A 24,557-nucleotide genomic window follows, 5' to 3' on the forward strand; every position below is an offset into this window, starting at 1 on the left:
TCTATTGCAGCTACTGTTGCTGTGTCAAGAGCTACATACGCGTTACTTTCCTAGATCAGGCATTCAGACGGCACTAGCAGAGAGCAGTGGCTGAGCGTTCTCCCGAGTCAGCCCTCTCCTGGCTGATTTAAACTCATCTCCTCAGATCCTACGCCTTTTGCTTCGTTGCTCCATAGCTTATCTAAGCTGCTAGCCTATACTAAAGTTGTTCCTTGCTATTTCTTTCTTCCAGAACCTCTCACGAACGGTCCCACTTATCGTTTGACGCTTATGGCAGTCTTCGGACAGTGTAACTGCTGTGATCGGTGCTTTAGCTGTAACTTCTTTTTATATATGTTTGTTAGAACCAACTGGCAGCGTCGTCACTGGCCTTCCTAGGCTTGAAAGTGTCTCACACAACTGTAGGCACACACAAAAGCGGCCACATATAAATACGCATGCACCACGCACGCGCTTAGCCAACAATGAAGGGCATTGATTTGGTTACCGCTCATCTATTGCTATCACGTGTTTCATGTGATACGACCACCATCTAGTTCGGTACAGCAGCACCTCGGGTTGCCGGCAACTGCTACTCCTACTTGTGATCCCGCTTTTCTTGTCTTGGTGGGCTTCCGTTACACAACGCCTCGGGCGGAAATCCACCCTTAGAGGGGTCCTATCAGATAAGTTAGTTCCGAGTTTTATAGTGCGACGGCCTTGCCGCTGTCGTAATGTCATTACAAAGCAAAGGCATTGAGCTTTAAGTCGACTTGAGACTTGGGGTTCGTCGCTTTTTCTCCACCCATGTTTGCTCTCTTCAGCTTCACTTTAACTTCCCGATGAAACGATATTGAGAGAAGCACGACACCCGCCGCTGAAAAGGAAGCCACGTTGCTGTTGAAGCTGGTAGCGGTGATGCTGAAAATGGTAGGAGTAAGACTAAGAGCTTCTGGCCATATTCTCAATGTGCACTTGAAGAATGAATAGTACTCTTGACTAAACGTTAATGGCCAGACACGGACCGCTGAACAGTATGGATTTTATAGATGATGTCCATAACCCGAGAAATCAGCAATTCCCATCTTTGTAAATGAGCAACTTCTGCTTATTTCAGCTGTGACAGCCTACGATATGCTGGTTTGGGCAAGGCAGGACCGATTGCTCTTTTGATAGCCGTAGTAGTTCAAAGAGGAATAGTAAAAATGACATAGTGTTGGCCTAGAAAAGGCTGCAACCTCTGTCCGTTAAAGGCCCGATAGTTCGCATTCCCTCAGGGCTGAAACGATGCTGCGCTGCTTTTCTTCGTTTCACCTATCCGAGTGCGCAGGTGGAAAGCCTAGGGGGCGGTTTCACCGTAGCCCTTTGCTCGGTCTCCGACAGATGGCCACAGACGACTAAACGCAACAGCAAGTCGGCCGAGTGAATGGATTGATAAAAATAAGGACGTGACTCTGTCCGACCGGATAGAATCATGCGAGGGGATTGGCCGGGAAAACAGCATAGAGTCAGGGGAAAATTCTCAGCTGGCAAAACGTGAAAGGTGTCAGTAAGGTACTGGACGGGCGACATAGCCGGCAATGGGCCGGGTCAGGGAATGGGCTAGCTATAGAAGATGTGGAAGGCTCCAGCAAATCGGTAGACACCGTAAACAGCATAAACAATGGAAATATTCTTCTATCTCGTACCTGCTTCTGTTTGGCTCGTAATTACGTCTATCGTTCTGCTTTCACATATGAGGAAACATTTCAGTACTTGTCAATTTTCAGTAGTCTAACGTCTGCGTTCGTTTTAGCCTACCAGCAAAGTATACGTCCTATAGGTCCACACAAGCGAATTTTATCCCGCTGAGGACGAAGGACATTTGCAACTCGCGTAAACAACGAGTTAGGTTCCTCTCGCTTGCCGTCATCATTCACCGCAAATTATTTGCGATATTATCACATTCCTCCATTGGGATACATGTTCCGATGTATACACATAGCAAAGTACAATAGTCAAAGCTAACTTTATTCCCGACTCCTGCTGCATACTATGTGGAAATACGACGAAATGCTGCGTTTCCGCATGTGCTGACACATTCTCTTGCTGTACACCATATCTTCGTGTCAGACGTCAATTGTTGACTGTATCTACAGTGGGTTGACGGTCTATAGATATCTCGTGTTGAACAGACGCTGTCGGGGTGTGATTAGTTCAACCCTGGCCAGCCAGGTTTCCAGATTCTCTTTAGGGTTCCTGTTTTTACTGCTATAATTTGTCCTAGGGGAGATCCTACATCGTTGGTTGGTTGCTGAAAATCGACTGTACGATCTAATGCATTTGTGTAGCAAGCATGAGTTTCGCGCCGAGGTCCGTCGAAGTTTCCAGCTATTGAAGTACTTGTGAGTTGCAGATATGAGCCCAATGCTGCCTAGCCATATTTGCTGCTCTTTGCCCGTTCTTCACTGCTGACATCATTACGCTTTCGAATTCTTTTGCAAAGCTGAACTATGTCTGAATCGTCTGTTGCTATAGTGAATCAGTAGCTAACTCGACCAAACCTTCGATTGCTCCCTTTCTCCCGGTATAGCTTTCCTTTGCGATCTAGTGATCCGCCCAATTCTGTAGTGACACTAGAACGTACAACTTTGATTCGCGTAGAGGCCACTTACAAGAAAGCTTGGCAATCCGTGGGCCACCGTCGTGGCCAGGTAACAGCTCGTGGTTCATACCGTATCGATTTGCGTGTAACTAGGTGTGGAGCCCTGCACCAGTAGGCTCGTAGCGGTGACTTCAAAGAGTGCTGATGGAAGCGAAGCTTCGGGCTTGCAATTAAAAATACTTAATATTAAAAGTAGAGCTACCACTATTAGTTCTATGGAACATAGCTGAAAATGGGTGCAAATGAATACCGAAAATGCCTAAACAATTTCTCTAAAGGCGCTTTAATGGCAAAATATACCCTTCAATAGACGCATACTCTTAGAAACACTGCGACTGTTCCACCTAAAATGCAATGGTGATCAAAAATAAAAAGAGCACATTTTTTTTTCCTAGGAAAGATAAATCTTAGAAAAAGTTAATGAGGACTGATATCTTTGTTGTTCTATCAAAGACGCATTGTTACTGCGATTGCAAATAAAACAACTATCAATTAGAAGGTTAATTAGGAAGGTTCGGCACCAAGCCAAATTATATGTGTGTCGAAAGCAGGGTTAAGATAGACCTAGGGGAGCTGCGTGCACATTAAATTTGGTACAGGGGTTACTCTCAGATATACGACTGGGTGCAGTGGGATCAAGGCAAGCCTGCTTGGTCTTCTAACTGGACTGAAGGTCGTATGAGGGGGAGACGTGATATTTAAAATGGCTTTAATAACACGACCATTAGTACAATTATTATAATATACATATTTATTAGCGGACTAATTACAAAATGCCCACAAGTTATTTTTAGTTAAGGCGATAAATTCGTTATATAGGGCTCCGTTTGAGATCCACTTTACCTTCTGCATTTATTCATTTAACTGTCTGCTCTTCAAAGTACCAAAGGTTCAAGGGTTGCGCATTGTGTATTTTTTTCTATCAAAAGCTTTACGATACGAACATACTGTCGTCTAAACTCAGCGACATCGCAGTATTTTACTTGACCGTCTGCACGCAGCCCCGTTTGAAGCTCTGCTGCCACAGCGACGTCCGTTTACTTTTGACTCTCTCTAGACGCTGCCTGCTGTCATTTATAGACCGGCTTTTCATTCCTTCAATCCACATGTAAGTAAGTTCAGCGAAAAAAAATCCCGATTACATCTTTATTCCAGTATAACATTTTTGCTATACTTGCACACAATTAATGCAGAATCGATCAAGTGCTATATAAAATTAAATTTCCCGCCATAAAAACGTGATTGATTTTTTTTTTTAATGTATAGTATAGTCATTGGCAAAATCAACTCATCTAGACGTTATGCAAGTTCAAGTTTGCAGAGATATGGAGATGTAAGGTAATCGCGAAGGACTTGTTAAATTTACCCAATTTGATGGTATGTTGAGGTGTTTTAAGTCGATCATTAGCTTTCAACGGACCTATCTTGCTTTGTTCGAGCGTCTGCAACTAATCATTATCGGAATTAAGTTACACATTTAAAACGTAGCGTGATGCCTGCAAGATTGAGGGTCTGCTTTTAGCCTTTGTGTGTCGTGTCAGTGAGAACTGTCACCTTTTTGATAAAATCAGCTAATTTAACTGGGCACTCTTTCAGACGCTTGCTCCGTGCGTTAGACTTAAGCGCTTTAGCACTTAAGACGAGACAAGGTTAGATCGCACTTCTAGTAGTATAGGCATGTCGAGGCTAAATAGAAGTTGAGCACGATTAACAGAACGGAAATTTACAGTTTTTGATGTAATCTTGACTAAATTAGCACAAATGAAAACATTACATCGTTAGTTACTACGAACACTGTTATAATATACTCAGATTGAAATATTAATGTGAATCCTTCTCGCAGTCGAGTGTTTATGTTCTAGTATTAGTGTGTACCTCTATTGCACACAGCTGTACCTGAAGTACTTCCTAAACGATTTTGTTTTAGGTTCGCTTTCTCTCCCGTCTTCAGTTACGTACTTATCGCAGCGAACGTTAGCTTCTGCTTTGTAGCCTCATTGTGAGAAGTGACCGTGCACGTTGTTCCAACGTACTTTGTAATGTGAACAAGATTGCGCCGTTCCACTAACTCATGTACACAGAAGGTCGAATAAGATGAAAGTCGGCCCGCAAACAAGGATTGACTCAGTGGTTGCAAACATAGAGGAACGCCATCCGCTCAAAGACGGGATATACAGTTTTAGCCATATTCAAGTTAACTAGTTGAGCGTGGTTCCACTTGATCAATTGAAGTTCTCAATAAAGCTCTGAGTGCTGTTAATTTGTAAATTCAGCTGTGCAACCGTAGGTACAAAACAACCCTGAGCTTAACAAGGTCATAGGCTCGCATTATCAGTCAAGTCCTGCACTTGAAGATTTACGAATATTCTGAATACGCACATTTGTGTTGTGTAGTTCTTAGACTAAAATGTTGCCATTTACCTATATACAACAGCAATCCAAATTATGTCAGCCTAATCCGCTGAACTTCACTATATGAAAGTGAGACTATTGTGCCGGGCCATAATTTTACAGCGGAGCGTCTCAAGGGCGCTAAAAAAATGGTCTGGAACTTTTCATCTGAGATAATTCCCGCTGTATGGCTAATGCTGAAAAAAGATTCTGTATTTACGTTCGCCTATTCATCGTTGTATAATGAAATAGGCTAGCGTCCATCAACTCAAAGATATATTTCTGTGTTACATGCTGCGTAGACTCCAAAATTGTCTAGATTCTATGACTGAAAGTCTACACTCGATAACGACTTTTCATGGCGTGGATTATAATAATCGAAACAGGCGACAGATAAGCATAATCTCTTTATTGGAGCAGATTTTGACTTCCAAGTTTACAATGAAACTAGTTGGGTATCTATGCTCAGTTTGCTAACGTTGATGCCGATGGATGAACCAAGATGTCAAAACAACTGGAATGCTGGTAGACGGACCCGAAAAAAAGTACGCTAACTAACAACCGCAATAAGGAAGCGCCTGTACAATCCTGAGGAAACCAATTTTCTACTGAACGTCTGCGGAAGTCTACAATCACGAAGCCGCAGCAGAAGGTGTCGCTTGCTGCCCTTTGAACGACGGGGCTGCTTGCTACATCAAAAGGCGCGATGTCGTTTGCGCACCGGATGGTCCCACGTGGTCTCGCTCTTCATAGCTGCTGAGGCCGCCGGAAGTCCTGACCTCGTCTAAATTGTTCCCCGATGAATGCAAGTGGTTCCTCTCTGAACCGTATACTGACGCCGTGTGCTGTTAAAATGCCTTCACTTCTTGCCGTTAGGACACAACGGATTCTTTGTGTCGCTTATGCATATTCAGATATGAAGACATGACCCGTACATACACACGCCTACAAGAATGGAATATAATGTAGTCTACCGTACTTCCGCGCATGGACGGCAATAGAAACCATGGGAACAGCCATTGGAGGTTAGAAGCAATTGGCAGTTCAGGAGGAGATTCGGACATCGTCACCCTGTCTATGTTTTGGCTATAGGCTCTGTCCACGTATGAGACGTGTCGATGGCCGCATGTTAGAATAGAGCCTGTCTTTACTGCTGCTTCTGCTGTTGCAATTCAATAGGAAATACGGAGTCGGATCGCCGAGGCGTCCTATTACATGCTCGTTGTAGCACGCAAAGAGAAAATAGCGAAAAAGAGAAAAAACCGAAAGGAGAAGCTACCAGCTACGAATCACCTTTCGCGTTATCCAATCACATGCCATTGCTCCTCGATGACTGTTTGAGACTCATTGCTTCCCTTGGGGCAGCGGACGTGTTAGTAGAAACCCTCACGAAGCTCGCCATGGAAGAAGAAGCTATGATGATGATGATGATGGTTCACTAGAAAGGGCGGGAACCCAGCGACGGCAAGTCTACATATGCGCGGGGCTGGTCCATGCAGGCTTATCGGGTCGATACGTGGATGTGCGCCGTAGCATGCCTGCGTGGATGCGTTTCTGCACAGGGCCATCTACACCACTTGTGCAGTCCTTATAATCAGTCGATGCCACTACCACCCTGACTCGTTCCTGTAAGCTGCACGTTTTTTGCACTCAAACTCCATCGAACACTAGTCGTGCAATAGCGACGCCACTACAACGCAACGAGTGCTACCACTATGAACCGGTTTCTATGGGGTGCTACAAGCCAGGCAGCCCGCGGTCTCTCTGTCGCTCCACAATAGTTTGTGAATAATACATCAGTGTGCCACATTCGCATCTATGACCGAAAAGAACGTTCATGCCGCTGCTCGCATCTCAGCCGCGGTTGCCAACGGAACTAGCTAAGGTCCTTGTAAAGGCAGCTGTAGCAGCCGCTGTTTGCTTGTCATCCTTATCATCAATCTTAAATCGTCGCCCTTATCATCGATGGCCTTGTCGACATTGCTGGTTCCTTGTTTCTGCTACGTTTGAGTACGTATGCTGCTGCTACTGCTACGAGCCAAAAGCAGTTCCAGCCTTTGGAAGAACTCTGAAAGATTGTTGCTGCTGCTGAAATGAGGCGAACGCGAGAGGGAGAAGCTTCGTAGCCAAAGCAATAGATAGAAGCTGTTTGCGGTCGACAAGTGCGTATTCCCATATAAAGCAGGTAAGAAGGTAATCGCGGCGGGAAAGCGCGAAGGTGGGCGGAAGCAAACAGCTGCCGTACCAGATCGGTCGTGTCTAGAGATAGCGGTTAGTAAACAACACGATGGAAATGATGTCAAAGAAGACGACCGATACGTTACAAATTCATGACGGCGGGAGAGGACCGTCGCACTAGCGGCAGAAAATCCCTTGAAGTACCTTTTTAGGTTGGAAATCTCAAAGGAGCCGCCCCGCGCAAACGATGAACAAGACTTTGATTATCGAGAGCTACTCTTGGCATTTAGTCAGCCAAATGCCTCGGTCCCCGTTCCCTTTAATTGAGCCAGCTTGACGACACGGAACATGAGGAAAAGAGAGGAAGAGGTCTAAATTAGAAACAGTTCCTGCAAGGTTGAAATGCAGCAGGCATGAAAATAATGGCGCACAGATTGCCAGAACACTAGAGGTATGGTCTCCATGAACTTTCAAGAAGGCGCCCACTGTCCCTACTGGCATCCTTGCTACTACAGCCACATTCCTACCGAAACAAATACGCTATTGAACCTGCTTTACAAAATAAAGGCGTGTAACAAAATCTGCTGGCCTTCAATAATCAGACATTCCTCGGCGATCAGTCCTATTCTATATCGTTGCGTCCTCTTCTATTAGACAAATTGCCAACTTATATACTTCAGGAGTCGTACTCGGTAAACGCAGTATTTTTCAGTCACATTCACTACAATTGTTACTATTACCATTAATATACCGCTTACTTTCTTAACCTCGGCAAACAGCATGTGCCGCCTTACACGGACATAAATTCCCGCTACACATGAATCCGCCCGCGCATCTTGTCCGGTTGGCCTTAATGTTGATTGCTGCCGGCAAGATAGGAACTCTGCGCAACAATGATAGTGGCTTGCAGCCGATTACCTTGTTTGTATTGTTAGATGTGGAAGTTAGAATAGTACATTCTGATGGCTTGTCCTGTGCTGGGCATTGCCTGCCTGGCACAAATAGATAAGTCAAGCAGTTTTGTTGAAACTTGTCCCTCTATGTGCGTTGGAGAATCGAAACAAACGGTCTTCTCTTCGTCGATCGCTCTTTTCCCCTTTAGCATTTACGAATTCAAGATTCGTACACAGCGTGTCTATGAGTGCGTTATGCGGGTCTGGCTATTTCTGGCTGAAAAAGGCAATGGAAACATATTCTTCTTATGGCACCTGGGCATCGTTTGCTCCTGCCACTAAAGCAATATGGTGCACAACAGGCTATAAGGACGCTGTAGGGAATGTTGGTAAGGAGTCGTTGTCCTCCAAGAAGGAAAGCAATTTTAGGATGGGAAACAGACAGATACTCGCAGAGCTGAAGTCTTTGAAGAAATCGGCGGCCAGTAAAGTTAAACGGGAAGAAACATTTGAGGTACGCCACGGTACTGTACCTCTTGCTCCGTAACGATGATTGCTACTAAATGTAGCATTATATAACAGATGTTTCGCAAACACATCGGAATGCTGTTAGCCGGTACATCTCATTATAATTGATAACTACTATTGTTATGATCAGGCTTCACTCGGATAGTGTGTCCATCAAATGGTCCTATTAAGACGGACATTATTTCCCAGTTCTTTAAGCCTGATAATCTGCAGCATTTGAGGCACCTTGTTTAGACAACAACGACAATTGGGGGCTTGTATTTATTATGATAATCTGTAGTTTATCTGACGGTATCAGCAAAGAAAGCGTGTGTTTTTGTCGAAATACAGACAAACTGAATAGCCTATGTCAGACAGGCCAGAAAGATTTCAGGTCGAGGGTTTACAAGATTGCAGTACAAGGGCTACCGAATTGCACATGTATTTTGGTTCCCAGTTCAATGAATCTCTACGGAAGTTCATGTTAACTCTAGGCTAAGTTTGCAGTTGAGGTTTTAAGCGAAGGGTGGCGTATTATTAGGTAAACAAGACTGCTCATTGTAACTTTTTTTTGTGAAGTTCTAAGCCTTACTTTAGATTTTAAAAAATGTTATCGGTTCTCCTACAGTGAAATACTCTCAAATTTATCGAATGGTTACATTAATAGTAAGTAGAGTCGACAAAGATACGTCTGCTTGCAGATTGCAATCGGAGATCTTCGACAGGCTTTATTTACATGCTTTGAGAACAGATATCTATTTGGACTGTGGTCTAAATTTATTATAGTGATAAACTTACTCTCATCCATAATTCTTCACGATCATAATTTGGTTTAATATATATATATATATATAACAGTTTAATGTAACTTTCATTGGCATAAATTATTAACGAGTTAACGGACCGATTTTTAACAACTGTTAGCTTCATCGCCCGTCCTGCCAAATGGAATTTATACTGCTTGATCATCTGCACCCTTCCATCAACACCGTACCTCTATTTTTCCGGGAGTTTTACGGCTGAATACGGTTATCAGTACGAATTATATAGGCCTACGTGCTCTAATAATTTCGTATGTGTGCAATTATGAACCTTGCTATTATTAGCTACGGCGCAATAAAATGCTAAATAGTATATTGCTAGTATCGGGTTATGTTAGTGAGCTTCGTCTGATCGTTTTTGAGGTCGGTAGTTAATGTTCGACAATTAGCTAAGGACGTTATATAACTCTGAAGTCATTCCCCAATGCCTCAGCACAGGCTATCGGCAGCTAACTCCGTGATTCTTCATTGCGGATCGCGCTGTTCTGACGATTTGCTGGTGATACGACCCATAAAGGATACAGTCAACTAGGGCCTTTACCAGAAATAGTGAGAATGCTGCGCTCCGGCAGGCATTCACTGGAAGTGGCGTATGATTCGGCAAGCACTGATTCACAGTGTGTCCTGTTTCGCCTATGGACGAACACAGCCATTCCTCGGACGATAGCGGGTCGCCGTTGCCGAAGATCTTATTGAAGTGCGCCATGTTCCGTGTGTAAGGAATCAGCGGATGCAAGGATTACTCAGGCGGTACACGGTCTGAGTATACCAAAGCAAAGGGATAGTCGCGGACTAGTGGTTCATCCCATAAATTCATCAAGCTCTGATTGATTTCGCGCACGTCGCGTTTCTGTTTGAGTGCGAATAAATGGACTGGCGGGGCATTCATTATGCGTTGGCAAACGATGGAGGACCATCCAGCCAATACTCACGTCGCATCGATCTATGTGGTACTGTAGTTAGTGTTGTCTAGCGTGTTAGCGGATTGCTGCATGCCATATGATAAGCTTGCTTACGAAACCAAATCATCGATAGCGGCAGACAGTAGATGACTGGTGAGAATCCCGAATTGCACCAGGGCATACTCAAATAATAAACGTACATGAGCATTTTTCAGTCCAAGCAATAAATAAATAAACTATTTTTAGCGAAAAAAACAAGGCCGAATTCGTTTTAAGAGCTTCGCCTGCTGCTGGCCGGAAACAAACAAGTTTCGGAACTAGCCTAAATAGTGCCGTATACAGTGGATGCAGACTTTAGCAGTAACGAAATACATGCAATAACGATACACAAACATGAGTCACGTGTAGCCGAGGGCCTGTCTTGATAAATTACGACTTTTTCTTGAAACATGTGGCGTGGGGTTTAACGTAATTTATAGCAACATCAGTAAAAAATCATGCAGATAGCCTTAAGGCATAAAGGTATGACGATTAACGGTCGACTATACACGCATACACACAAGATCCATTCTGTAATACCATGTGATCCACGCAATAGATGGAATGAGCGCATAGTCGGTGTGTGCGATTAAACGAAAAAAAATGGTTAAGTTATCATAGTTAGTCAGAACTATTGGCCTACCAGTTCGTTCTGCCTGCTGTATTTAGAACGGGCTATATTGTTCCAGTAGAAGTAGTATGTGCCACGTACGTTGTTGAAGTCACTAATCCCTCGTTACCGGAGGGCGGGAATTGTTGGGGTGGCGACGCTTGGGGCTAAACGAAAAGGAGATTACGGACCAAAAGGATCATCATAAAAAACAGGAACGACGCTAACGATAAAAACAACGACAACGACAGCAACAACAAGAGCGGTAAGCACAATGCGAGATTTTCAGCTTAATGGCGCCCAGACGCTTTGAAGGAGGGGATGAGACGCATGCTACATTCCCAGGTTCAGCTAGCATCCGCAACGCTGGCTAGCAGCGGTCGGAAAATGTAATCAAACACTATGGGAGGCAAGCTCGGAAGCATATGTTAGTTAATACCTCATAGGTGTCTGGCTTTTTCTCTTTATGTGCCACTTCCCCTAGAATGAACCATATTATGTTTCTTCAAAGGCAGAATTTCTGTGCAGTGTCAACAGGAGACAACACTGCAGTACCTCATGTTGGAACAGACTAAACGAGTAAGAGCTAAGCCTTCAAAGCGGGCAAGGGGTACAAACAGATTGGCCCGTCGTATGGCCAAACGCCAAGTTTCTATTATGCGCTTGCACATTTGTACATCCTAGTACGTGGGCGGTGTGAAGACGTCCACTCAGCACGCGGTTCCTAGCAGGTCCCGGCGTTTTAAAAGACGCCCCCGCAACAAACTTCACTTCGTTTCTCTTTTCTTTCCGTGTCATTCCACAAGTTGGCCCGTACAAAATCAGGAAAATGTTAAAAGGCGCATTCGATATAGGCAAGGAAGTACTCTACAGCTCTATGCGGGCGCGCCAGCCACTTGCAAAGATCTGAGGAAGGGAGTGGGGAAGTGGTGGGTGACAAAGGATAGATGGAGGACAGAAAAAAGGAATACGTCCCGTTGGGAGTCAAAACTAACAAAGTGGATTGCTTCAACTATAATTAGTTAGGTCGAACCAAATTCGTCTGGTGGTTTCGCTCGTCGTCGAAATATCCACTTCTGTTTTCTGCCAGCATCTATTCAATGTCGGTGTGAAACGAGGAAAAGCAACATCAGCAGGAGACAGCAGGTTGGGATGAGGCAGCCCGTAGTATCCTGCTGGCGTGTTCATCAATATTGGCACAAGTGGTAGGAACCGGCATACGAATGTGAGAAAGTGAACGCTGGACGCGGTTTTGCCCTCATTTTATCCTCTCTCTGGATAGGGTAACAGATCAAAATTGAAGGAATGGCTAATGGTGACGACGTTGTGTCGTGCATTGCAGTTTTCGTTATCGATAGAAAAAAAAACAACTAAAAATAATAAGTATAGCAAGGCGACTCCGCAAGCCAAAAGCAGAATGCATTCAAAGCTGGTGCTGCTGCGGGCGGCGGCAACCTGAACGCAAAAAGGACCGACATGGCTATAATAGAAACCAAAAGCTGAAGAAACGGAGTGGCGGCAGCGAAAAGCATGAGTTTAGAAAATTCTGAAAGGATATGCATAGCAAAGGAAACAAGGATTGCGAGCTGCAAGAAGTAGCGTAGAGCTGCTTGTCAGAAAAAGAAAGGGGCATGCTCAAGGATACGCGGTCCACCGTGAAAAAAGCAACAGAGAATCGAGGAAGTATTGTTTCCATTTGAGCAAGTGTTTTCTGTCCTTTGTAGACGAAAAAATTCGGAACGGGGTCGGTTTCAGAGAACTGTAGTAATTGCGCCGTAGGTAAACGTTTAGTGTGGCTTGCAGATATTCAGGTTTGCAGATAAAATCATACGAGACATATTGACGATTGCTGCTCAATGAAGGTGAAGCAAATCAGAACAAGAGATCAGGTAGCAAACCGGATAAGTACCGGATCATATGCATGGAGTCAGCTATAGCCTACGGTACTGCCTATTCAAGGCACAATGAGAGGGTTACACAAACATTTACTAGATATTTATATCTACTAAATATTAGTGCTACATACGTATCATAGATTTTGATCATAATTCTCAGATTGTTAGAGTTGGTCCCTATGATCCATGCCCCGCGACGTCAGTCGTCATGGGCATACTATTATTTAGGTCAATCTCATTTTTCATGTTTTCAACAGATGGGCAAATTCAAACTGTGCAGTTACACCATACGAAATGTATTGTTTTTGCAGTGTCGTTCGTTGGATACGTCGTAGCTTCGATTATGCCCAAAACACGGTTCATTTCAAAGCAGAAAATACCAAAGAGATAACACGAGAACGGTGTACGTTCATCAAGTGACTGCATCTGTGTTCATTTGCATATAAATTTCATCCAATCTAGGTAAATTACATTCGCTGAATAAGAGTTACGTGACAAACTAGCACCATACGGATTACACACAAAAAAAAAAACAACATTTCATGAATTTAATTTCAACTTTGATTTCATTTAGGTTTTTGCATAAAACCTCACTTTTAGATATTATATAGCCATAAGAAGATATGTGGAAAGCATCTGATGGAAATAGCCCATCTCATCATTCACTGTCTGAGCCGTCCTAAACACTCTGTTCCGCGACATGGAACGTATGTGAATGGATTTGGCATTTTATACAAAGATGGACACAAAACAAGTTGCTGGTAAGAGAAAAACCTTTTTTGCTATTTATTATGATTATTATTATTACTCGATTATGTCTTGTAACCCCCCTTTTACCTCGCTCTCTTCCGAAGTCCCGACTCGCTCACCAATTTCTCTGGAACGGTTCGTCTCGTGACGAGTAGCAGACGCTACTAGCAACGATAAGTTGTGCTTAACTCCAGCTATACAAGATGATAGTACCTATTTTCCATTAAAGCTGAGCTAACTTTTCATTTGAAACTAATTATCTCTTGACATCTGCCAACACCCGATTTGTGCATCTAAGATATCAAATCAGGTAGCGATAAAGCAATTCGCTGCCGCCAGAATATGACCAATGGGGTTACTACCTGCGAGCGTTACGATTCACGAACGTAGTGCACGTACCCAGTAGATACACAACTAGTTGGACATGAGCACGATATGAGCATGCAGCTTGATTCCTATCTATCAAATAGGATGTTGAAATTTTAATTATCTTGACGTACTCGTCTGTTTCACGACAGGCGCGTTATTTATGTATAAAAAATGTTCTAACACATAGATAATAAACATCTTTTGTTTGCACTTTTGACTACGCTATAAATCGGACCAAAGTGTTTATAAAAGGCCAAACTTTTCCAATTTTTTCGGAAATCACTTCATCGCTTGGTAAAAATTACTTGTTTGTCTGACTGCCCGTTTGCCCTTTTCACCGTAAGTATTTATTTGAACTTACTTACCTTACGTAACTGTCCGTTACTGTTGAGCATGTAGCATCTCTTTGTGGTCAATTTATGTAGGTAGAATGCCGTGAAGCGGTGTGGTGACTTAAATTGCGGTAGCCGACAAACAAATTACAGCCATAATAATAACACGAAAAAATATCATCGTTACATCGAGTTGTTATTAGGAATCCTTCTTGGCTTTTACGATGTTTCAAGCAGCAACGATTAACTTGAAAGTTAAAAGAGGCCAAGGTCTACAATATGCTCTTAGGGTAGGCTTCGTTTCTGGGATAGAAGTCGTATCGATAATAAAAGTACTATTATAACCGCGCGTGCGGTTACGCCGACAAGTAACTACACCGATATGACAGCAGAACATCAAAATGATTGACAGCAGTACGTATATATAGAATACATGATTATCAAAACAGTGATCACAGGGCTCGTTCGACTTCAGTTCTCTATGGAACGATCGGAAAGGCTACCGTAGTGAACAAGCCTGTCATCAGCCTTAGTCCTTAAAAAAGAAGCGAGATGGTGCTACTAATACACCCCAGACATTTGGCCACTTTCCAACTCGTTCATTCGCTGGTTTCCGGAGCCGAATGTTAGAAGAGGGGCGAACCGTCGCAGCTCGGGCGGATCTCACCATTTGCCCATACTGGCCCACGACACGGGCACAATGATGACAACAGAAACAACGCGTAAGCGTCGAACAACAGTGACGCCGACAGCGACGAGCTTCGAAAACAGGAAGCGCAGCTGGGATACTGTAGCAAAGGGCTGAAGAGGCGAACTACGCTGAAAGACCTATAGAAATCTGCGCAAAAAAAGAAATGCCATATTCTGTTTATCTATGCAGCAAAAGATGTGTATCTTGCATTCGCGTAACGGCTCTCGCAAATTTATAACGATCTCCTTCGTCCGCTTGATTATATGTGAGTATTTTTGTACGTGTGCGAGTTCTTGGAGGCCTTCGTGGCCGACTTCGTGCCACGCCTGAGTTATGTAAAAATGGCAAATGAGGCCTCGTTAGCATTAAAGCTTCTTGGCTAATTGTGCGCTCTAATACACTGATAAGGCAAATGTTACTTTTCAACCAAGCTTGCCTGTTTGAGAGACTGGTACCCATGTGAACACAATGTTAGGTGCTGACACAGTGATAAACAGCCAGGCGGATAAACTAGGTGGTTGATTCTATACATGAATAATTTCTATTTACAATACCAATGCACAAAACAACATTTAATGCGTAGAAATGCAATCAGTCAACCCTTCGTTTCGTCTTTTCCTTTTCATATAATCTCCTTGAGTAATCCTAGAAAGGCGACGCACAGTTTACGAACGTACCTATAATATCGTAGCGTTATGTTTATAGATTTTGGGAAGCGTTTGGTAAAGCTCCTGTTGAATCCTTGAGTGAGGAAGGAAATCTTCGGTAGATCTCTGTCATAAATTCACACACCTGAAAGGTAAGACGAGGTCAAATTATAATGTTGTCATGTTAACATTGTGTTTTCATCGTCTTTTTTTGTCAATTTTCTGGTGATAAAGTTTCGTAATTTTCATTATTCTGTGCCTTTGTATCTGCGTATTCGCCGAACTACTTAAGGATCTATCTCGATAATAGACAGCTCATGAAATGCCGAGACCGCTGACTATACCGGCTCCAAATGTAACAACACCATTTTCGAAGCACAACTCGATCAGGTGACATCGGTTTCACACAGGAGAATCTTTCATGGTAGGTAGATTGTTCTAATTGATTGATTGATTGATTGATAGGAAGAACAGTCGACAAATAATAACTTTCTTTCTTTCTTTCAAATGATCTCCGTGTTCAACTTCCTTCAGTCTTTGTTACTTTATAGGGTTTTCGAACTTGCCGACTGCCAGCGTGAAGGCGTTTCCCCTATTTTAAGTACAACTAAGCTGTCTATATTGTACATACGTAATTTTTAATACTGCAGTAATTAATAACAGCCATTTTATTTCGACTGGTTTGTAAGCAAGCTCCTCTGGAATTGCATCGGAAGTTACGAATAGATGCAAACCGAAGGCGCTCGGTGGGTATGAAGTATTTTATGAAGCAGTAAACAAACACTGAATTCTATCTTCCTCTTTGCTTGCTACATGCATCAACGGTGGAGTACGTCACGAGTACCGTACAGGCTTGGCATATCTAGCCTAGCTATCAATCAATGCAGCGAAAAGAAATCTTAAGCCGGATTCAGCTATTTTCTACCCATAGCTTGTTGCTATTTAAGAACGCCCTCTTTTATATTGAAATGGGTACCTTACAAACGGAGGCTTGTAATTTTTGACTATACACTCCTATCGAGATAGTCGTCTTTTGCGGTATTCAAGATAATGATTGCTACGTATATTCAGTGAAGTGCGACGTTCGGCTTTCCGGTCGTAGCTACTCTCCGAAGATATATATATATATATATAATGGTTATATATGCATATATTGAACCCGCACTGCATAGACGGGCACATCTTTGCTTCTCTCTTTCTAGCCGTTAATATCAATTATTCCCTAGCCATTTTTTTACTACTTACATATACTATACTATAGTTATATACCTACTTACTAATAGTGCTTATAATAACTATTATATAATAAAGGGCAATCATTGGTATGCACTCGGTTCGATCATGGCAAGCAAGGGCCTCTAGCTGCTATCGTTTGGAGCTTCATTCAAAGGAAGGACTCCGCAAAAAAACACAGTGACTTAGACGAGGTCGATCGATCGGTCGGTCGGTCGGTCGATTGGAGCTCGATTTTGTGTCCACATGTATATCAAAGATGAATATTTAGTGAGTAAATGATTCAAACTAGGAAAAAGACAGACTATTAGCATGAAGTGCACCGCTATTTTTCTAAACTTCAAGTATTAGTTATATGCTGTGCAGCATTCGTTTGCCTTCTAGGCAATACTGCCCACTGGGAGTAGCCACCTACATAAGGTATTAATTTTGGTTCAATTTGAGCGGAAGGGCAGAGGCTGTTCAGCAAATGACAAAATAACCAAGTCTATCAAAAAGTACTAAAGTAGAATGCAACTCGCTTTCAAAGACTGCCACTGGTAGGTCCAAACATGTGCATTGCAGTCATTACATACAATGCCATTCGGGAGAGAGAGAAAGATATAAAGAAAGAAATTGCAGGAAAGCAGCTCCCGAAAGGCGGAGCAGCTCCACCAACAGTATCAGCAGCGCTGGAAGCACTAAGTTATACAAATAGGAACAAACGCAATAAAAACATAGGTACCACGTCACTCCGGACTGTCCTACGTGTCCCTACATTTAGGACACGTGTCAACGAACAGCCTTGAACTGCATATACGTTTTGCTGCCTCAGCCATTACTTATGCCCCTATCGGTAATATTGGTGTTACTGCGAAGAAATTCCATCCAGACTCTCCATCCAGGGCAAGACAAAGCCGGATACCGACTCCTACTTAGGCCGAGTCAAGCACAAGCGCCGCGAAACGTGAACTGAAGAAAGGACATCGCGGAAATCAGGCAACTACGGCGCGTATAGGACTAACGGTGGATAGGTTGCTTCGAGAGCTCTTTTCCTGCTGTAGTAAGCGGTAGAAAAGTAAAAGAGTGATATAATCTAGTTTATAATAACGGTTCACCCACATCAGACAAAGACAGTCCGATCTGCTATTACTATAGAAGAATATGCTTGTAGAAGGAAGACAGTAAGAAGTTGCGAGACTGCGGCTGATTTTTGCCGATATTCTGCTATAAAACATATTACGAGAGTTCTACAATTCTTGCACATATTGCTACAATCATTCTTACATCTAGCCATGTCTTTTTCAGCTTCCTCTCAACAACCTATCCAACGTAGATACGAAAATGGATGACAAACTATTAAGGAAACTACCAATGTATATGGTAATAGTAATGGAACGGAGAATTAAGAAAAATAAAGGAAAGAAACGGCTGGCTTCGTCTATGTGTGGTAAGCCATTATCAGAGCAAAACCTTACGGAATAAGGCCTCGAGGTCATCGCGAGTACCCGTGAAGCGGACCGTCTCCTAGGACGGAGAAAACCTCGAAGCTTTCCATCGTAATACTGACTCCGTTTTTCCTCCCTTTTTGATCTTCTGTTCCGGTTCCCAAACAGCAGAGCCAATTTTCATATTGAAAGACGTTACGAAATTGCTCAGGATGCTATTACTCCTAATTGAAGCCTCTGGGGTAATAGGTGAAATTCGTTGTTACACATTAGCCACACCTTCAGGCTTTTCTCTCTAGATAGCATTTTGAGCAATAGCCCGTTTAGCCACCCACCTTTACGGCGCTCTTTAGCTTGTACATGCAGAATCTTCGCTTCTAACTATCCCGGAAAAAAAGCCACGAACAAGTTTAGTACTATATTAACAATATAATGCTTGAATACATGGTACCGTGTGTTCTACTTACAATGCATGGTGCTGTTACAATGTGTCTGGTCGTTTCCTTCACACGGATAGCGACAAAGGTGCAGGATACGCGCTAAAATAACGCTCAAGAATAGAGAAAGAGAAGCGTAAACAGACTGGCCAGAAGTGATCCTGCTCTCTGACAAAACAAACTCGTGGAAAAAAAACTACACTTCTATTGAAGTACCGCTTTCGGTTTCATTGAAATAAGTTGGCATTGTTGCACCATCTTGTTTCACAGTGCAAATGAAATTTGCTCGAAAAAGTTGGCCATGTTGCTGATACCATAACTGCTGCTGTTTATACGCATCTCCACGTCCGCTCGAGCTCTGTTCCGAATATTTATGTTGCCCTAAACAAATAAGTCCAAAGGACACATAGGAATCGCGAGTCGTGCCTTTCATAAGCAGTCGTGATTTTTCGAGAATGATCTGACGGATGATAAGGTTCAGGTTTCGTTTACCGCGCGGATGCACAAATTCGCCTCCTAAATTAGACATTGCGTTGCTTTCGTCATAATTTAGATAACAGCGGTGTCCACTTGAGATAAGGTTTACAAAATAGAGGTAAGTGAAAAAAGTGCAATGAGGGTGCTCCTAGATGGGAACCGTTAGATGACCTCACTTGTTGTTACATTTGAGAGACCAGCTATTCGATAACTCCCAGCGACGCATTCGAATGTGAACCGAGTTCGCCCCTATGAGAACCAGTTCCTCGTATTCCTCAAACTAGGTTGACTTTTTTTTTATAATTGACTTATTTCTCGAGCGTTTAGGTCCCTTCGTATTTCAAAGGCTTTGCATTGTTTTTCTTATTTGGCAAAATTTTGAACTTGTCCGTGATCCACACATGAACTCCAATTGTGTTTCCGATCCAACGCCTTCGTGTATACTCGACAGCTAGTTAGAATACCTTTACAAATATAAAATGAGTATGCTTAGAGGTGTAATAAGTTTATGCGTGACGCGTTCCTGAAAATGCAAGCCAAGTTAGGTCTCTTACACTTCCTACACGAATTAACAAGCCGTTTTTAAACACTACCTGTTACCGAATATTTCTAAGTGAATGTTTTTTGCTTTCCAACAATACATTCAACGTAACCTGTGTGAACGAAGTTTACTAATAATATTTCGCATTTCTAACGTCGTTTTCCTCGAACCCTGTTGCCGCCACTACTTTTGAAGAGTCGGTACTCTAGGTAGGGTTATACCATAGCCCGCCATATAGTTTTCGGCTTCAAACTGCACACCACCTGAGTAAATGGGTTTAACTGATACTTCAGAAAAATCTCTTTTGTGCTTTAGGGCCCTCAGCGCCAAAGCGATCCAGAGAGCCGAACTGGCTGAGTTAATCGATGCTCGCGGAATAAGTGACGGCGGTAGTCCGTCTCCATTCCGAAACGAAGCCTTCTGCGGCATGAGGAACCCGCAGGTTCAGATGGCGGTCCTGTGGTGTTATGCAAATAAACAAAAGCGAGAGAAAGTGACTACGAAGGTTGCAAAGGCCCTCTACCACAAGTAACATGAACAACTGGCTGACTCATGTTTTTATTGTTTTGTAGAAGCAATCTGGAACTTCTGAAAAATGCCCTCTACACTGCCGTTCTGTTCACAATAGACAGTAATGCCATTGGCACCCACAGAGCTCATTTGCGGCCGGACATGGCATCTCCGAATTGTTATGGGTAGCTAATAGGGTGTAAACTACTGTAGAATGATGGATGGGCCTTATTGCGATGCGCTGAATTGCCGGTCCCTCCCGGGACCTAGGCAATGTCAACCGCAACACGTCTTTATCATATCTCACGCATTACATAATCGTGTAAGTTCTCCAAAGGACATCTACGTTTGCGGTGAACACCTGCGGCTGCTTCATCATCGCTATTGTCGCGGTGGCTGATGAAGTCGAACAAATATCGATCTATAAATCTGTTGTCTTCCGATCGTTAACATACAGTTATAGCTAGATCGTTAACAGTCCAGTTCTTGCTGGTTGTACGAGCTCGGTTTTACAGCATTTGTTAGAAGCTGGTTCCTTTTTTGATGTCATAGCCCAGCAAACGAGCAGCGCATGCATCGCTATCTACTTTAGTAAAGGGATCAGTAAGACATCGGCGCCTCCTAAAGGAGAACAAATATATCCGTCATCCTTTACTCCTTTCAAATCATGTAACGATCGTCAAAATGATGCAAGAAGAACAATTGACAGGACTTATTTTGAGAGGGATAGGAATATGGGAAGGTTTGTTAGACGAGATATTCAATATAGTGATGTTTTATATGCGACCCAAACCAAGCCTTTGTAGAGGTGAAAATAAACCTTTCAAGGTGGATTGGGAGGACATCAGTTTAGCCATTTCAATGCTCGTAGCCATGACGCAGCGCGCACCATGAAAATCAATTAGACGCTGGGTACACTATTATAATGTTTCACCTAAACGTGTTGTCAGAAGAATCATGAGTGGAGCTTATTTCTCTAGAGAGCGGAGTACACGATGCAGAAACGAAACACGTATCTGCGTGGTCCAGTACTTCGCAATACGTTGTACGCTTGAAGTGTAACAATCTATTGAGCTGTTGGCTTATGCTATTTGTTATGTTATGACTTTTTTTTAGGTCAAATTTTTTTATATTTTAAAATAATGTTACTAACCAAATATTCGCTATTTTGATTAATGGTCCTCTGCCATCTTTCTAACAACATCATAATCCTTCTCTGCTACTATATAATAAGGACTTCGGCGGTTACTCGGCGAAAAATTGTAACAAGCCATCAATTGTCGTACATCTTCATTGAAACTAAATTAACACCATCAAAAAAAAAGAGCTTTGTAGAGACTGAAACAGATGATAGCCTGATAGGTTAAGATGAGGGCTAGACGAAAAATTCTTTAAAAATCTCTTATTCAGTTTCTCCTAACTTTTTGCCGGCTTCTGAAGTCGCTTTTTCCAGCACTAGCTATGCTTGACCTTCTTAATGGCTTGACATAATCTTGTTAACTGTTGACAACAGAGATTTGTCAGGCGGCGGCGGCGGCAGCAGCGGCAGCAGATTCCTACTCTCCAATTCCGCCAGACACATTGGCTTTGGTGCAAATACATATTTTTCATTCTTTCGTGTGTAATCCAGTTCACATCAGTTGTGATCAACCGCTATAGGAATGGCTCAATTTCTTTGCGTTTCTATAGAATTCTGCAAATGGAAACACAATCAGGTAAGCTCCTCAACTCGCATCAACTCGTGTGGTAGCTGGCTTCAACGGTTAACTGGTCATTGTAGACAATCTGTCGATTCTACTGGCGGTATCATGGCTACTCGCGTGAAGGTCCTGCTCAACTTTCGCATTTCCTTCATCAGCTTTTTCTATAATCAGTCGGCCATTGCGACGGGCATCTCTCGCATCGAACCTCTTGAAATAGAAAGAACAACATCCTCTTTGGATTGTTAATTTCTTTCAATAATGCATTTTAACTGTAACCAGCACGGGTTTTTCTTGATGGTTCTGAAGGACGTTTGCGCCTTGATTATAATGAAATGGTGAAGCTTTTTTTTTTTTCTTTGTTCTTGCAAACGTTTCGCCCATCTTAAGGACGCTCTGTGTTAAGTTTGAGTAAGAACAGTCGAACGACTTTGTTTAACACGTTTGTTATTACCAAGCCTCGACTTTCGAAAGGCAATGATACCGACCGGACGCGACATATTATCTCATTTGAGAGACTTGAGCGCCATCTAGGTAGCAAAATGATCGACGCGCCAATTTGTCGCAAAAATTTCGCAGGATCTCGAATGTACAACTGTATTTTGGATAATTTCCTCCTCTCGCTGATCATGGCAAAATAAAAAGGCATCAAACGGAGACTTCGTCCAGGCTTGTCAACATTCTTGTAGAATAACAGAGAAACGTTGCAATTAGGAAATACGCCTTCGAACAAGTTATCAGCTCGGTTGAGCTTAACGCAGGCCGCGATTCAAAACTGTCACACAAGAGCTACCGATACAGGCCAAAAACTCTAAATATACAAAATCGTTGCAGGGTTTTTTTTCAGGCTCCGTCACGGACAGCGTCTGTTACCGAAACAGTATACTCTTAATAGCGACCGTACACACCATGTCGGACCACATTGAAGCGGTTACACATCGGCACGCAGTAAAGCTCGATGGCCCGCAGAGTTCTTTGCCATCTACAGATACGCGGATTCCACTGTCGGCACTCTGAGGTTACGCGGTCAATCGTTTTGGTTAGCTTGAGAAGCCATTCAAGTGTTTTTTCTCGGTTGGACTTGAGTTAGCTTAATGCTCCATTAGAAGCAGCCACTATGATACGGCATGTATGATATTAATTAGGAAGTGGTTAAGACAGCCGTTTTGTCAGGCGCTATTCAACTGGCTGGCCATTTTTTTAAACAGAAGATCCCACGCCTTATTGTTGACCTCTAGACCATTCACTGGTGAGCAGCAGAAAGAAGAAAGAACTTCCATTCTTTCTTAGAATGGCGAACAGGCTTCATCCGACGTTTAACTCAAAATCCCATAACTTTGAACGCAACTATTTCCTTTAGGCGTAACCGAAGGCAGCCTCTGTACTTAAAATCTTTCGTTCCTTACTCCAGTCCGCCTACGCTCTATATTTCACGGGGAGTCACATCGGTGAGTTCAATTGATCCGCGTAGATCAAATGGATCAGCGTTTTTCGTAATCTTATAATTGATTTTACTAGATTTTCGATGGTGGAGAGTACATATGTAAATTGGATATAAGGTGAAGCACTTACGCCAAACCATATAGTAGTCGCCACAGATTCAGAATTCGTTCCGTTTAAGTTGTAATATTATTTTCTCAGCAACGTTTATCGATAATTCCTCAAGGGTACCGGTGACAACGTTAAATCTTATAAGGACACGAAATTGTTACTAAAATCTCCCCGCATCCCTACTGACTGTGATCGCACTGTCCTCCAATTAGGAGTCATCTCAAAGCGTGAATTTCCTCCTTCGTTATGAAGCGGACTTCCCGTGTGCTCGTTCAATGCAACAATGTTACTTTCCTTTGTAACACGGCAGCGACACACTTGTTTCCTTATGGGCACAGGTACCGCGACCTGCTTCGTAGCTCAAGGGCTCTGAAGCCGACAAAATGGCCCAAAGGGTCCGCCGACGCTGGTTCACTTAGCTTCGAGGCAGCAAACAAAATTTCTACGCACCTCACTAAATTCATCATTAGTTGACATTAAATGTAAGAGTCATTTAAAAAGGAAGCCGGTACAGCCATGGCGGCCCTGATGAAAACGGAAATACTAGAACGAAATAAATACTTATGCATAGGCACATACACTTGTTTGATATGCTAGGAAACCCCACCTCTCCGCCTGGGGACCATCTAAAGACATAGGCAGATGAGTACTGAATGTAAAGCATGAACGGTTAATGGATATGTCATAAAAGGGCATCGGACATGGAAACTGGTACCTTCTTCGAAAATCAAGAGATGACAAGTTTTGCAATCAGCTTAGTAGTCAAACAGGATAATGTGCTTACAGGTTGATGGCAAGAAATTTATTTAACCATGAGTTGAAACTAAGAAAAAGCCTTAAGCGAAGAAATTAATGATGGGTGGCGTTGATTTGATATACGCAAGTTCATGGAAAGCCCAGGCGAGAGTTACTTGCATTCGTCAACAAAAAACACAAAACGACACATGTTATATGTATTGCGTGTCTGTAATAGCGGCAATACTGTTGAGAGCATCCTATACACAAACCCTAGGATGTTACTCGGCGAAGAACT

The 24,557-nt window shown here is 42.9% G+C and overlaps 1 protein-coding gene and 1 long non-coding RNA gene across 10 annotated transcripts in view; one reads left to right on the forward strand and one right to left on the reverse strand.

Moving 5' to 3' along the window:
• Positions 1 to 24,557, forward strand: part of Ca-alpha1D (Ca[2+]-channel protein alpha[[1]] subunit D) — a 229,739-nt gene that overhangs the window by 99,657 nt on the left and 105,525 nt on the right. The window lies entirely within an intron of this gene.
• On the reverse strand, positions 3,397 to 21,411 carry LOC147757333 (uncharacterized). Of its 2 annotated transcripts, XR_015321580.1 has the most exons (5): positions 18,776 to 21,397; positions 15,679 to 15,793; positions 14,344 to 15,327; positions 3,990 to 4,071; positions 3,397 to 3,718 (listed from the first exon to the last, which is right to left on the reverse strand). It is a non-coding gene; the product is annotated as an uncharacterized LOC147757333 (long non-coding RNA). The 2 variants fall into 2 exon arrangements; XR_015321579.1 differs by having other exon boundaries at positions 14,344 to 15,793; positions 18,776 to 21,411.

Source organism: Varroa destructor, unplaced genomic scaffold, assembly GCF_002443255.2.
Source record: "Varroa destructor unplaced genomic scaffold, Vdes_3.0 BEIS01000002.1, whole genome shotgun sequence".
In the NCBI taxonomy this organism is placed as follows: domain Eukaryota; kingdom Metazoa; phylum Arthropoda; class Arachnida; order Mesostigmata; family Varroidae; genus Varroa; species Varroa destructor.